At 36.1% G+C, this 14,998-nt stretch overlaps 1 protein-coding gene across 1 annotated transcript in view; it reads left to right on the top strand.

Annotated features, from left to right (window-relative positions):
* Positions 1-14,459, top strand: part of LOC143239619 (uncharacterized) — a 49,620-nt gene extending 35,161 nt beyond the window's left edge. The window contains exon 2 of the mRNA XM_076480905.1: positions 12,769-14,459. The gene's annotated coding sequence lies outside the window, so the exon portion shown is untranslated. The remainder of the gene's footprint in view (positions 1-12,768) is intronic.
* Positions 14,460-14,998: the final 539 nt, after the last annotated feature.

Below are 14,998 nucleotides of genomic sequence, written 5' to 3'. Positions count from 1 at the left end.
CCAAGAGGTGGAGGTGGGTGGTGATGACTGGCTGCCTTCCCTCTATTCTTACACTGCTAAATTAAGGACGGCTAGCATAGATAGCTCTCGTGTAGCTTTGCGCGAAATTCAAAAACACACACACACAAAATCAAGCCTTAAACTTGGAACGCTTCATTAAGTTATCATATTCTATATCACCTTTAAGAAAAGCCCGCCAATTCTGTCGAATTTATAACACTTCTCTCACTAGAAAAAAACCGTGAATGTAATAATAAGGAACACTGCTACTGAACTTGAAGATTTGGTGATAAAGATAATTAACAATAGAGTAGTTTTCTTTACTTATATTATAATTATTTATTAGATACCATTCTCACTTAAGTTAAGCAGTTCTTTGTTTACACGTATACCAAACTAATGACATTTATGAACATTTTTTTTTTTACTATCCCAAAAGCTCTCTCGACGGAGAATGGAAAACCACTTTACGTTTATTCTGCCATCTGGTGATGTTATTTAATTTTATGTATTTGCAGCTTTAAACAAAACATGGGATGACACGTCCTACCCATCAATTAGCAGACCATCTACAACTTCCCTTCGTTTCTTCACGTAATGTTATTTATCAGATTTTGTCGTGCATGAATTGAATAGTGATGCTTCTTATATATCGTATTTACATGTCGTTATAGCCACTCCATCCGAAACAGTTACTGAGCTCAAAAAGAATAAATACCTTAATATGTAAGTATACGCTAAGCCTTACACAACTTAATATTAGAATGCTTTATACAGAGGAGATAGGTTTTTATTTCGGATGATATGGTTAAAGTTACCCAGGTTTCCTTTCCCCTTACTCCATGTTCTTCTAACTTTGTTAGAAGGCCCCGTTTTCTCAGCCTTTCACTTCTCTGTCTCTCTTCTCTTGTTACTCCTCTATTTTTATTTATCTTTATCTTATCTTCCATCACCAAATCAGGTTACACACAGTGAAGATGGTAGACAGAAATGTCTCTTTAAAATGTCACATAATTCCCAGTTTTTCCACGTGATAACTTTATCATTTTTTATTAGCTGTAACGGATTAGATACCGACTTACTTGTTCAATGTATCAAATGTACTTACGTCATTGTTACTCAACATTTAATAATTAATATTCAAACCTCTTTACATTTGGGCTATTATGTCAAGTTGTTACATTCACTCCCGTTCCCCCACTAGGAAAATTTCTAACTAAGATAGGATCCGTAGATCCAAGCCCTGAAAAAAACCATCCTAAATCAATGTAACTTTAAACCCTAATCCATAATACATTTATTTCTAAATCCCTCTAACCAGTACGGTAAAATGGTTTTCTAGTTCAATAGGAGCGGACACACAGCCTGTATCTCACATCTCTTCGACAGCCCATCTTTCTCCGACAATCTACAAACAACCTAACGAAATTCTTCAGTGGTACTGCCTGGCTTCTCTCCCGACCTTCCTTTGTGTCTCCACAGTTTTTCCCCGGCTCTCTTCTACTTGTCCATGAACCTTAATCAACGAAAATTATATCATCACCGAACCTCGACTGACCAGATAAACACAAAAGTTTCACGCCCTATAATCCTTAGTCACGAGTGTGGGGGAGAGAAACTGACGTTTGTGACGCCCCTGGTTATTTTCCATTTCCCTTTAGGAAATTAAAGCATACTTTAACCTAAATTACTACCATGCTTTGTTGTTGGTGTTTCTGTTAAACTGTACTTGTGATTTTACACTTTGGGCTACTCCCCGTTTGAGCATGCGTAAATTAAAATGTTTTTGACCTTCTTCATGATAAATGATTAAGGCTATTGGTAAAGAGGTCAAGGTTATGATTCGTTTTTTGTTCGATTTCTTCTTACTTCGGTAAATAACCAAGTAACAACGTGGGTTTTGGAATGCTCATACGTGCGACGTATCCTCCCATAGTCGCTCATAGGTTTGAAAACTAGGAATAAGAGAGAAGGCAACTAGTCTACTGTACCCACCGCCAACTTTTACACACCGCTTGTCTAACAGAATATTATGATTCGTCGTTAGTCTTATATCGCACTCCCTACATGTGGAGTGGTTTTTCATGGCACTGGTACACGAACTATGAATCCTCTAATTCAGTCACAGAAAATAGCCATAGCAGAAACCAGGCCTTCTACATGAAATGATATGTTGATGTCGTTGTCAAAAACGTCACGCCAAACTGGAAGTCACCAATGCTTCTCATTATATTAGAGAAACTATAAGAATTTTTTCTATTGCTTAGAGAGTTTACCGTTGAAAACATGAAAGATAGTCGAAATTACATTATTTTAAACAAATAAACAAGAAATAAAAAAAGGAAGTAATAAAAGAAGAACATGGAAGTGGAGAGATTATGAATTATTTTTGATAATCAATCAGAGAGATATGTAGGTTTCGATAATGGATAGATTATGAATTATTTTTGATAATCAATCAATCAGAGAGATATGTAGGTTTCGATAAAGATAATTCTATATCTAAGAAAAAACAAACACTGCGTGATTTTTTTTTTTTACATACAGTCTCTGTTTACTTGTAGACTAAAAGCCGGTGCCACAAAGTTCTAGCTGACATTGCAATAACAGCGTTATCAAAGTAAGGCCTTTATTCTAGTAATACCACCCTTCATCACCAGACTCTATCGATTCGAGCTAGATCAAACGAATAAAAAAATACCGACATAGAAGTTAATAGAAATGCATTTTTCAAGCCGCATACTTAGATGATAGGGCGAAATAAACTTTTCAGGGAACGTGACTTACCTTAAATGATATGACAGGATTTACCCCTAACTTCCGATGCAACTTTCGAGTGTTTTTACTAGATTTTGATACTCCAGATCAGTGCGTTTCTGTATTTTAATAACTTTTACTACAGTTACAAGTCTATATGTATGTATAAATATGTTCAAAATCTCTTGCACACCGCCTCCTTTACCATACCGTCTATAGTTTCACTTTCCTCCATCCTACAGTCTATAGTTCCACTTTCCTCCACCCTACAGTCTATAGTTCCACTTTCCTCCACCCTACAGTCTATAGTTCCACTTTCCTCCACCCTACAGTCTATAGTTCCACGTTCCTCCACCCTACAGTCTATAGTTCCACGTTCCTCCACCCTACAGTCTACAGTTCCAAGCTCCTCCACCCTACAGTCTATAATTCCACTTTCCTCCACCCTCCACCCTACAGTTCCACGTTCCTCTACCACAAAATCTACACTTAAAAAGAGACTTAGGATGTTAGCAGTATTTGTGTCCAGATATTTAGATGGTGATCAACATTCGTGGTTTTTCAGTTATGACAGACGTCACTTTATTGTACAAAGAAACCAGAGCTTTACGATTTCAGACAGAACCTCCTGCTTTACTGGAGAATTAAACTGAATTGATAAATAAATGTTTAGTCTTGAAAATACCGTGAATTTGTTTTGTGGAATTTCTTGTTAAGCTTCTCAAGGGTTATCTGAGCCAGCTGTACTTAATTTAGAAGTGTTTTTTTTTGGTATTTTAAAGCTGACCCCCTTAAATGAACGTTGTAAATTCATAGACTTACCACTATCCCATTGTGATACAATTTAGAATTGACAGAGTAAAAGGAAAGCAGCTATTCAACACATCTACTGACAACTCTTGGGCTACTCTTTCACCAAAGAAAATGTGGATTGACCTTCATATTATAACGCCCACAATGCTGCAGGGGTAATTATATTTGTTGACGAGATTTGAACGTGCGACCCGCAGATTGCGGCTTTCCGAAAGTTCAAATTGATTGCTAGAACTTTCGTGTCCAGGTTCTGTAGGCACATGATCTATAGATAAAAGAATACTGAAAAATTCTATATACTATCCTTATAATAAAGTTTAGTGTATCAAACATGTTATTTACACATATAAAGCTTCGTCAAGATTATTATCCCTAAAAGAATGTTTAACAAAAACAAATATACTGTTCCTTTACAATTAGATGAATTTCAGGCCAATATTTAACAGTTCCAAATATTTTAACATTAGTGATGCACTGCTAAGGAATTGTTTAGACGATATTTTAGTTAAAGATTTAGTGTAGTTTATGTTTCAAGTTTACTGTTACTGAAGTGTATTTAATAAGTTTTAGTTCTCCGTGATGACGAGAAACTACTTGAAGTAAAAATGTATCTCAAGGCAGCTGATATGAAGTGTATTTAATAAGTTTTAGTTCTCCGTGATGACGAGAAACTACTTGAAGTAAAAATGTATCTCAAGGCGGCTGATATGGATATTAAAACTTTAATTAAAATAGACAACAAAGTTTCGACCTTCTTAGTCATCTTCAGGTTCTCTATTTTATTTTAATTAAAGTTTTAATATCCATGCCAGCCGTCTTTAGATATAAGTTTCAGTTTTGAGCTTTATATTTGGTGGGATAGATTCTATACCTGAACTAACTGTGATATAACTTTAGTTCTTTCCCGTTCGTTCTTATCGTGGTATATCTTTGGTTTAATCAAAACTAAAACTTAACAGTTTCTTTCGTGCCTACGTGTATATACATAGGTAAAAATTCACTGTAGTTGTACTGTTATACCTTAAGCTGAACAAAGACAGTTTGTTACTTGTATTTATAACAACAAAAAGTTAATCGACTAAACGTTAGAAACAAAGTTTTATAGACAAGATATGTGTTTGTTGATACCTTTACTTCCTTCAGTTTGTGTTCATACTTTTACTTCCTCCAGTTTGTGTTCATACCTTTACTTCCTCCAGTTTGTGTTCATACGTTTACTTCCTCCAGTTTGTGTTCATACCTTTACTTCCTCCAGTTTGTGTGTTGACACTAATATCGTTACTTCCTCCTGTTTATGTACTGACGCTAATATCGTTACTTCCTCCAGTTTATGTGTTGACACTCATACCGTTACTTCCTACAGTTTATGTGTTGACACTAATATCGTTACTTCCTACAGTTTATGTGTTGACACTAATATCGCTACTTCCTCCAGTTTATGTATTGATTCTAATACCGTTACTTCCACAAGTTTATGTGTCGAAAACGTTACTTCCTACAGTTTGTGTTCATACCTTTACTTCCTCCAGTTTGCGTTGATACTTTTACTTCTTCCAGTTTGTGTTCATACCTTTACTTCCTCCAGTTTGTGTTAATAACGTTACTTCCTACAGTTTGTATTCATACCTTTACTTCCTCCAGTTTGTGTTGATACCTTTACTTCCTCCAGTTTGTGTTGATACCTTTACTTCTTCCAGTTTGTGTTCATACCTTTACTTCTTCCAGTTTGTGTTCATACCTTTACTTCCTCCAGTTTGTGCTCATACCTTTACTTCCTCCAGTTTGTGTTCATACCTTTACTTCCTCCAGTTTGTGTTGACACTCATACCGTTACTTCCTACAGTTTATGTGTTGACACTCATACCGTTACTTCCTACAGTTTATGTGTTGACACTAATATCGTTACTTCCTCCAGTTTATGTGTTGACACTCATACCGTTACTTCCTACAGTTTATGTGTTGACACTAACATCGTTACTTCCTCCAGTTTATGTGTTGACACTAATATCGTTACTTCCTCCAGTTTATGTATTGATTCTAAAACCGTTACTTCCACAAGTTTATGTGTTGATTACGTTACTTCCTACAGTTTGTGAGTTGACACTAACACCGTTGGCAACACTATTGTTAGCGAAATTCTGTAATGGTGTAGGTAAATATGAAGTGTTGAAATTAGTCTTGGGTTTATTGTTTGCCTACTTTCGATAAAATATATATTTAACCATGGCGTTGTCAAATGTTTCTGGTATTCAGATATCTCAGTAAGCTAATTTTGTGTGGGCCCTTCCTTCGATGGCTCAGCGGTAAATCTTAAAATGTATAACAGTAAAAGTTAGGTTTCGATTACTTTGGTGGGTAGAGCACACATAGCCCATTGTGCAACTTCATGCTTAACGGAGAAGAAGCAAAAATTTGTTGATTTATTTATTCTAATATGTTGATATTTACAAAACAACAATGTTGTGATGCCTTCCCTAGTCAACGATGATCTTTTGGGTTGTTTAGTAAAACACACAACAAAAAACAAAACACCATGATTAACGTGACCAAGGTTTAATAATAGGCTTAACTTCACTGATAAACTACGTTAAAGAGAAAGTCCATCTAGCCGAGAAAGTTTCAGACCTTAAAGAAATGCTATTCACTTTAACTTCCTTCAATAACAACACATATTAAAAAAAAAGAAGCCTATTTACCTACATAAGGTACAGCAATGGGTATATTTCAACTCGCATAGTTATTGTTGACAATATTGTTTGTAATAACATTTCTATTCCAACATTTTGTTACGTGAATATCTTTTTATTCAAGCTAGTGAAGTGTGACCGTGGCCCGGCATGGCCAAGCGCGTTAAGGCGTGCGACTCGTAATCCGAGCGTCGCGGGTTCGCATCCCCGTCGCGCCAAACATGCTCGCCCTTTCATCCGTGGGGGCGTTATAATGTGACGGTCAATCCCACTATTCGTTGGCAAAAGAGTAGCCCAAGAGTTGGCGGTGGGTGGTGATGACTAGCTGCCTTCCCACTAGTCTTACACTGCTAAATTAGGGACGGCTAGCACAGATAGCCCTCGAGTAGCTTTGTGCGAAATTCCAAAACAAACAAACAAAGTATGACCGTTGTTAATTCATTCTTTACTAAAGATTAATATTAGGCCTATTATTTTTGGCATTATATTCTATATTTATTTCCTTAGGGATTTTCAAAATTAGAAAAACGGATTCTAATAGTATTCCAAACACACTATATTCGCCACATCCATTGGCGATGGTGTATTTCGCTCAATCCAGAGCTCATCAGGACAGCTGGAACACAACAGAGAGTAGTTGATAGTACGCAGTGTCCAAAATATAATAGACTTAATATTAATATCTAATGGCAAGTAAATTAACCGTAAATGAATGATTGTTGTTTATTAGCATTGTTAGTTAAGTACGAAACAGATCTGTTAAGTTTCTAACGCTTAAAAAAAAACGAAGAAAAAAACATTGTTGTTAGTGTTTATATCTCCGTTCTTTAAACGTTTCGTTAATTCGTAAGGAAATGGTGGAAACTATTTTGAGATTTTTTTTTCTATCTGTTGGAACTGGAATACTTCAACTTGAACGTTATTTCATGTGCCCATGGACTAAATCACAAATTCAAAGACCCTATTGTTAAAATACAGACGTCTCAAAGTATACCGTCATAAACGCTTTGTCCAGCTCTTTTAATAAAATAATGATATCTACTATCATATTTTTAACACGCTCGAGGCTCAAAGTGCTGAAAGTGTTCAGTGAAACCATGTCTCGAACCCCGAGCCTTCAATTTGCAGTCTGATTTTACGATTATACGTTCGATCCTTTAATTTATCGAAAACATATATTTCAAGCTTATTTTTCATGTGATCTTTCCTGTTATCACAACTTTTATTTAAAAACTAAAACCAAAGTTCATTTGAGAATCCACATTTTTCAACTTAGTTACTCACACACGAGGACTATCTGTACTTCTCTAATGATTAACTGGTAGAAAACAGGGGAGGCAGAGAGACCAGATACACCATTAGCCCTCACTCTTATCTAACTATTGAGAACTAAGTGTCACTCTTACAACACGGCCTGGCATGGCCAGATGGGTTAAGACGTTTAATTCGTAATCTGAGGGGCGCGGGTTCAAATCTCTGTCGCACCAAACATGCTCGCCCTTTCAGCCGTGCGGGCGTTATAATGTAACAGTCACTCCCACTATTCGTTCGTAAAAGAGTAGCCCTAAAGTTAGCGGTGGGTGGTAATGATTAGCTCCCAAAAAAAAATCTCTAAAACACACCCATAGCCTCGTGTATTGCTTGTTTGTGGAATTTCGCGCAAAGCTACACCAGGGCTATCTGCGCTAGCCGTCCCTAATTTAGCATTGTAAGACTAGAGGGAAGGCAGCTAGTCATCACCACCCACTCTTTTACCAACGAATAGTGGGATTGACCGTCACTTCACCCGACTGGCCTTGTGCATAAGTTCTATATTTACATGTGTTAAAACGAGTTTCTTGCAGTTTTCAACAGGTTATATGAAGCAAAGATATTTTGTAATAAGTTACGTTTAGCTTTCTCACGTACATACAATAATTAACCAGATATTACTTGCCATTATCTGGTAAACACTAATAAAAGTAAAGTGTGTGTGTCTATGGGAGAGGGGTTGTCAAATCTTTAAATGAAATACATCTTTCCACAATAATATCTATCATTAAACTCAGGCACGTATTGATTAAATGCCACGGATTTTGGTCAGTGTTTAAAAACAAAACAAAAAAATTACGTTTTCAAAACTTCGAATTTACGTTTGTAAAATAATGGTTCTTGACGTTAAAATACGTGTGGATATTTAGGGTCTACATTTTTGGTGTAAATGTCACCGATTCATATGCGACAAATCAACGAGATGAAAATTTCACTATCCTAACCCAATCGCCATCTATCGAACATAAAAGGAATATTTACGAAATTGTGATCGTACTTACTATGTTAAGATGCGGAAGAAGTCTTACAAAATAATCTTGTATTGAAGTAATTTGTAACTATAGCTTTGAGATACAAAAATAAAATATTGTTTGTTATAGTGCAAAGTCATACAATGAATTCTTTTATTTGTATCTTCAGCGGGGATCAATCCTTGAATTTCAGCCTTATAAGCTCTGAAGTGTATCGCTAGGCCACTTAGGTGTGGGGTGGGGGAATTGTCTTCTGTGCATTTGAAATAAATAACATATTTTCTGTTTAGTTTTGGAATTCGGTTAGCGCTGGTTGTCGTAAGGCTGGCGATCTGCCGCTGTTCCGCTGGGGAGCGGGCAGTTTTAGAAAAAGACTGTTTGTTTTTGTTTTTTTGAATTTCGCACAATGCTACTCGAGGGGTATCTGCGCTAGCCGTCCCTAATTCAGCAGTGTAAGACTAGAGGGAAGGCAGCTAATCATCACCACCCACCGCCAACTCTTGGGCTACTCTTTACCAACGAATAGTGGGATTGACCGTCACATTATACACCCCCACGGCTGGGAGGGCGAGCATGTTTAGCGCGACGCGGGCGCGAACCCGCGACCCTCGGATTACGAGTCGCACGCCTTACGCGCTAGGCCATGCCGGGCCAAGACTATAGGGAAGGCAGCTAATCATCACCACCCACCGCCAACTCTTGGGCCACTCTTTTACGAACGAATAGTGGAATTGACCGTCACATTATAACGCCCCCACGGCTGATAGGGCAGGCATGTTTGGTGCCAGCGGGATTCGAACCCGCGACCCTCGGATTACTAGTCGAACTCCTTAGCACGCTTGGCCATGCCGGGCCCTTTAGAAAAAGAACATGAGCATCGGTAACAGTATTGATTAAAGGCTAAAAAATACCAGCACTACTGACTTAAGCTCGAAAATACCAATAACATACGAGTATCATTTTCTATTAAGACATTCCAGTATGGACTGTTGGTTAGCGGCCGGCTGTGAACCTGTAACAGCTACGATCCTAATTACAAGCTGTGAATACATTATTAGTATGTCTGTTTGTTGAATTTCACTCAAAACTACTCGAGAGCTGTCTGCGCTAGCTGTCCTCTGGTTGTGAAGTGATAAACTAGAGTGAATGTAGGTAGATAATAGGAACAAACTTCAAATTATTATTTTACCAACGAATAATCAAATCGATCGAAACATTATAATGATCCCATGTTCAGTGACAGGATTTAAACCTGCGACCAGCAGCTTGCGAGTCGAGTGCCATAACCATCAGGCCATACCAAGCTTTTACATTATAAGACCAATGGTCAAATCCACTATTGAATTAGAGTAGCCTAATATTTACCAGTGATTTCTACTGACGAGTTAATTGTCCTCCATCTACTCTTTCAGTTAACAAGAGGTCATCTTCAATAGCCGCAGAACTTGATTTTATTTTCGTTTAGGAAGGATTAAAGTAAATTAATCTGTGAGTCCTTCTTTGTATTAGCTGTATTTTTTGCCTTAGTAATATCAAGTGCGGGGCGCGCGTATAACTGGTTCGATTTTATTGCTCATCACATCTCTACCACACCACCTTCAAACTGAAATTGTTTTAGGAAGGACTAATGTAAGTTAATCTACTGGACTTTGGGCGTGATTGAATACATCAGTCGAAAGGGTTTGATCTCTTGATTCCAAAACTGTAATCAGAGCTGATATCAATCAAAACATAACGGAGCTGAGCTAAAGGTTTGTATTTCAAACAACAGACAAACTCGGAGCCATTTCATTAGCCTTTCTGCCACGGCTAAAAATTAAAGGCGACTAACACAGTCCTTGTATAGCTTTTTGTGAAGTTTCGAAAGAAACAAACAGGTCATTTGAAAGTTCCACGGATTCTAAAATAAGCTGTTTCTCATGCATTTCATCTCCAACATTAATTAGTTTTTGTAGTCTTAATACTTGAACACTGGTAGAATTAGTCATTAACACAAGCTTGATGTCGCGAAAAAAATTCACTGAAAGTATGTATCCACAAGTACGTCGATAGAACCTATTGTTTAATTTAAACAGAAACACATCCATACCCTTCAGTAAGGAAACTCATTACGCTAATATGGTAATAATAATATATTGACAAACATAACTTATAAACATAACAACGTCATTTATTTAGGGTGGATAATTCTACAAGTTTGGTCAGAACATTGATCTGTTTCTTCTGGAAAAAACACACAATGTTCTGTTGAAACTCGTTCTTGTAGTGTGTATTTTACGTGTAACTAAAAATCGTGAATATCATGAAATATACATACAGTGTGTGTCCCCCGCTGGTACAGCGGTACGTCTACGGATTTAAAACGCTAAAATCAGGGGTTCGATTCCCCTCGATGGACTCAGCAGATAGCCTGATGTAGCTTTGCTATAAGAAAAACACCAATACGCAGTGTCTTAAAGAAAACTGTAACTGGTGGATTCATATACACCGCTGCTTTCCAGCCACTTAAAACGCAAGGAACTAGCTGATTACATGGAACGGTTGCTATGTGTGATAGCAACTTAATGGTTGCTAGGGCAAGTTGCTTCCAGCTACATCATTACCGTACACTTGTCATACAGCTAGACCATTACCATATCCTCACCACGCATCTAGAACTCCCATTCTCTCAATCAGTCTATAGACACCCCGTCACGTGATCGATGCAGCTGAGAGTAGTAGGATTTAACCTTTCAGCAACAAGCTCGAGAGAACGTATTTCTAGTTCTGGCACGTGCGTCTATCTTAATCCGGTTCTGACGGCTCTAGCAACTGAGATAACACTTCCTCGTGGGAGGTTTCTTTGAACTGATACACACTAAGGTCTAACTTTATTTCATACTTTTGACATTTAAAAATATTTCAAATAATTTAATTTCACATATTCAGCCATTGAACAAATGAATGTCAGTTGAATGATGAATTATCAACGGCTGCGAACAAACAGATGAAATCTCTTGAAAAACGACTTATAATAAAAATTAAACGAAATGTAGAAAGAGAAGGAAAAAGTTTTCTTAAAGATGGAGATTTACGTATCCATAGAATGTTAATCAGTTATATTAACCTAAACACGTATAATGAATGAAAACTGGTGGTTACTGTGGTGTAGCACGAGAACATCTCTTACACACAGTACAAACACAAACACAGAATGAAGGATGAAACCTAAAACATGATTATTCCTCAAGTACTCAACAGTAAAAAAAACAATTACGCTTGAGAAACAATGTTAAATATCGTATACACGTCCAAGATTTACAAAGAGCCTGTATGATCGAGATACCATATAAATTTAGCATGTCCTGATGTTGTAATCAAATTCATAGAGAAACTAAATGGCATATGTTTCTTTCTTTCTTTGCAAGTAACCGATGCTTCTATTTCTCTTCTTTCGTTTTAAACCAGTGTTTAATTTCTGGATTGCAGAAAGTTACCAGGTTCCTGTTGATCGGCGGGAAACTTTGAGTTTTGGAAAATAATATTTTAAAGGGGTTGTTGTTTGGTGCAAAGTTGGCGTGGAATAATGCAGTAAACCAAATGAATCACATCAGTAAGCAATATAACTAAAGAAAATTTAAATATGGTATTTCGCTGTTAGTCTTAAAGCAAGATCCAGGTCTCTGATCCGGATAGACCCGTCAAAAACCGAGTTCTGCTTTTAACAGTATGTAACTTATGATTTGAAAAAAAAGTTCGTGACAACGTACAGGGTGGCCCGTAAGTCCCTACCCACCCATATGTTATTATGTTATATTCAGTTACTCATGTATTATAAATGTTTCGTTTTATTCAGAGAAATATGGCCGATGTAAGCCCATTTACACTTGAAAAGCGTATTGTGCATAATATTATGCAGCGAGAATGAGGGACAGCACACAGATACACTGGATACATAAGATATGTGGATGAGTAAGGACTTACGGGCCATCCTGTACATTAAGATAGTATTGTGGTTTCACTATAACATGAGTTTTGAGCGTTCTGTTCTACACCCAGATATCACCGTATTTTCTGATGAGGCACTAGTGATTCTGCGCTGTTGTAACACAAGTGTTTAATCGTTAAAATCACATGAGATCTAACTTAAAACCGATAAATTGGACTAACAAATAGTTAGTTCACTTGCTAATGTTAATTCCTCCATTTAATACCGCATTTTTATTGTATATATTTCTCTTTTCATTCAGGTATAAAGAAGACTGGAATGAAAAGTTGAAACACACCAGGTGGACATAAGATTATCTAATCTTTACAAGTCATGTAGAAAACAATGTAACAGGACCAACTAACGTTACTGCATTAAGAATTTATTTGTTATCTAAGATTGACAAATGTTTTCTCAGAAGATCTTCGGATCGAACGTGAGGAAATAAACCTTTAAAATATTCTTTATCAACTTTTGAATAAAGGTTCCCACTACACAGTTTAATGCAAGTTACTTGCACAAAGATATCTGAAGAGATGAAATTAGGGTATTTGTCTACAGTTTACAAAACAGTGATGTTTTCACAAACGATGTAGAGCAAACATACAAATATTTATATACATTGAACAGTATGTATAAAGATGTTGGTTGCACAAGGTCCAATAGCAACGTTGTTGACATAAAAACAAAAAAATATGAACTGTCCCAAAATTCTCATGTGCAACACCTACACTGTGCTTGTTTGTACAGAGAAACGGAGCCCAAAAATCTGTCTACACAGTGCTTATTTACACGGAGAAATGTAGCTTTCATTACCTGTCTGTGGTTAAGTACAAAGCTGGACAGTCCATGTTGTAAACCTCCACAGGAAATGAATCCTGGATTTTAATGTTATAGCGCTTACTTTTCGCACGAGCTCTTTGAAAAACATCCACAAAAACCTAATGTTTTTTGTTTGTTTTTTAAAAAGATATAAATTGTTCATGTTCATATATGATTTATGTGATGAGTTAACTTTAAGAACTTAAACGTTGATTAATATTACGTATTTGAATGATAAATTTACGGAGATAATTTATTATTATGCTAATATAGTGCAATAACAATACCGGTAGCTACATTTTCTTAAAATATTCTACCTTGCAACGAAAGAAAGTTAAAAAGGACAGAAAATGAATTATAACACCTGTAATTACATAATAACGATACAGGGTGAAGTTCTAGTTACTATGTAAGTTTGTAGTTTGCAAATCTGCTAATGTTTGTTTATAAGCAGCTTTACGAATATCATTGATAATAAACCCTAACCTCACATAAGTCACGTATCGCCCTCTAGCGAAATTCACAAAGAACTTATTTTAAACAATTATTATTCCAGCAATCACAAACCAGCACACTGTTTGTACAGGTCTAAATGTTCTCAATCAGTTATGGATCATAAATATTCTACGAATATCAACGGGCAGTGAAGAGTACATTTATATTTTTAATATACATGTCTGCCAGGTTTGTTGTGATTTTTTTTTCTTCGCCTCGATAAAGCACAATTTATCACGGTTATTTTTAATTAAAATTGTTTTACTGGATACCAAATGTTATTTGTTATTCACTTCTATATGTCATATAACAGTTTAATCCATAAAGTTTGCTATTAACCAAGCTCAATGTAAACTTAAGATTTCATACAGTGCATATTCAAGTTGAAGGTTGTTGTTCTCTTAGTACGAAATAAGCATTTATAAACTGATTATCAGTTGAACGTAACACAAGCTATTAACTATTATTTTATATTTCAACTGTTTTATTTTCCATTAATATGTTTTTGACTTAAGTTGCGTTATACATTAAAAGTTACCATGTATGAAGTAGATCTGAACTCAAATTATGGTGTTAATCACGAAGATATTATGATTCTGTATTTCTGTGTTATTACAATAAAACACAACTATACTTCTAGGCTTAACAATACTATTTATTTGCCACTGGCTGAGTGCATCGTTTAAAACTTAAAACATTCACATACGTAATGTCACCATAACGACCAACGGATGTCATTATTAGGATCATATAGCACATTATTATATCGAGTTCTAAAACCCTAACTTTCGAGGCTACCTATTCTACTTCAATATAATTATATGAAAAACATACTGATGCCGTGTTGCTAGATAACCATGGTAACAATAATTAATTGTGACAACCTACTGGGCCTATACGTCAAGGAACTCCTGAAACCACGAAGGAGCTAACTATGATTAATATTTAATTATGACATATTCTCTCTCTGACAAGTAGATACCCATGGCAGCAACATTTATTTATAAATATATACTGATCCTATTTGTCAAAGTACTCACGGTAACAATATTTAATTGTAATTACGTCTCACTTCTGTACATAAAGGTATCCACGAAAGCAACACTTATTTGTAAATACATATTTATTACGTGCCTAAAGTTACCCGTAGTAATAATATTTAATTGCAAGTACAT

This window comes from Tachypleus tridentatus, chromosome 13, assembly GCF_004210375.1.
Source record: "Tachypleus tridentatus isolate NWPU-2018 chromosome 13, ASM421037v1, whole genome shotgun sequence".
Lineage (NCBI taxonomy): Eukaryota > Metazoa > Arthropoda > Merostomata > Xiphosura > Limulidae > Tachypleus > Tachypleus tridentatus.
Note: the sequence above shows the minus strand (reverse complement) of the source record. Positions and strands in the feature narration are given on the sequence as shown.